Here is a 2,009-nt window from a genome sequence, read left to right as displayed (position 1 = left end):
CTATATTAGAGGATCATTGCATTAGAAATATCAGGAATTAGTGTCTTATAGTCTGTTTCCTGGCCCCAATAAATAAATGAAAGTCAATGATATAAATAATGTTAATTTATACAATTTTTATAATTCTGCTTTTACTTTGTTTTCATTATCAAACACAGCTCACACTTCCTTCATTCAGTATTTACATTTATTTTAGGACTAGGAGCACCACATGTCATTTACCCGTGTCTTCCCCCTGCTGAGGTATACTGAGTCCTGTGATGGAAACCATACTTACTACATTTTGGACCATTTTCTCCTCCTACAGCACTTAGTCCAGTCTCTTTGTTCAGATTAGGAATTCAATAAATATTTGTGATAAAGCCAAAGAGGGGGGTGCCTACAGGAAGGAAGGGCAAACAGGGAGGATGGAGGAGCAAGGGAGAGAGAGGGGGCAGTGGGGAAGGGAAAGAAATGAGAGCAAAGCTGCCGTTGCAAGTATGTATAAAAATGCCATGAGATTCTTTTTTTGGTTCATAAGTGTGATGATTGGGTTTGGTGCCACTGTGGGACTTGTGACTCCAACAAACCTCATAATGTTGATGGCACATAGCCATCTGATGTGAATGTAGAAAAAGGAAAGAAAGAAAAAGTATGTCATATTGAAAACCTTTACTCTGAAAGAAAAAAAATCTTCTTTCTAATAAAGCCTCAGTTTTATCCCAAGCACCTTCTCCCCATAATTCATGAATGAAAGAATGAAATGGACTTTTTTTTTGGTTAGAACCTGTTTTTCTTTTATGATTGTTGTTGTTGTTATTGTTTTTAAGACAGGTCCTCACTGCCGAGTAGTCCTGGCTGGCTTGGAAGTCACTATGTAAACCAAACTGGCCTTGAACTCACAGAGATCCACCTTACTTTGCCTCCAGAGTACTAGGATTAAAAGCTTGTGCCACTGTGCCTGGCCTCTTTTTTTAACCTAATTTTTAGCTCCCTCCTCCCTCTCCCTCTTCCTCTCCCTCTCCCTTTTCCTCCCCCTCCCTCTCCCTCTCCCTGCCCCCTCCCTCTCCCTCTCCATCTCCTTTCCCCTCCCCCTTCCCCTCCCTCATCTCTGTATCTGTGCACGTGAGATCAGAAGAAATTCTTGGTCCCTCAGAGCTGGAGTGACAAATTGTTGTGAGCCGCTGGATGTGGGTGCTGAGAACACACTTGGCTCCTGGGCTCCGGCTCTTGTCTACTCTCTTGTCTACTGAATCCTGTCAGTAGCCCCAAGGAATCTATTTCTCTAACCTAAGCCTTCCACTTCAAATCCCATGATGCTAAACACTGAAGACTAGTTTTCCTTAAATGGTCTGAAAGTTTTCTTGAAGTGGTCATTTAAGGAAAACCATGTTGAGTTTAAAATAACAGTTACTTCAGTTCCTGCCCAGCCTGTCTGAGGCCCTTGGTTTCATCTTTTGAACCAGAGAATAAAAACAAAAACAAAAACAAAACAAAACAAAACAAAACAACTAATGTAAATTAAAAAAAACCCTAACATATACATATGCGCGCTCTCTCTCTCTCTCTCTCTCTCTCCCCCCCCTCTCAAAACTGCACTTTCACCTTTACTATGTTTGTGTGGAAAATCTAACCATTTGCTTTTTTGGTTAAGAAAACAAAGCAAAACAGGTGTTGGTTAATAAAAACTGCACTCTGCTTGAATTCCAAATGGAAGAGAGTTATATTTTTGCTCTTTCTAAGAGCAAAAAGCCCAGAGGGCCTTTCTGAGGTCCCTTGAGGAAAGGGTTCTCTTCTTCTCAGACACTTTTGTTTCCTGTAAAATACTCCAGTGCTTCCAGGAGGAGGAAGAAAAGAAAAGTGGGTAGAGAGAGTTCATTTTTTTAGCATATATTTTTCCCTTGAATCTTATTTTCATAAGATTTTTCAGTATAGCTTGATTTAAGAAAAGTTGGAGGTCAATTAATGAACTTACTTTTAGAAAGACCTACTATTCTGTCTGTATCCAGCAGTCACAGGACACACTGTTT

The 2,009-nt window shown here is 40.2% G+C and overlaps 1 non-coding gene across 1 annotated transcript; it reads left to right on the top strand.

Annotated features, from left to right (window-relative positions):
• The first annotated feature begins 500 nt into the window (after positions 1–500).
• LOC114618055 lies at positions 501–602 on the top strand. The gene has a single exon (XR_003710915.1). It is a non-coding gene; the product is annotated as a small nucleolar RNA U13 (small nucleolar RNA).
• Positions 603–2,009: the final 1,407 nt, after the last annotated feature.

This window comes from Grammomys surdaster, unplaced genomic scaffold, assembly GCF_004785775.1.
Source record: "Grammomys surdaster isolate TR1022 unplaced genomic scaffold, NIH_TR_1.0 139, whole genome shotgun sequence".
NCBI lineage: Eukaryota > Metazoa > Chordata > Mammalia > Rodentia > Muridae > Grammomys > Grammomys surdaster.
This window is presented reverse-complemented; position numbering and strand designations above follow the sequence as displayed.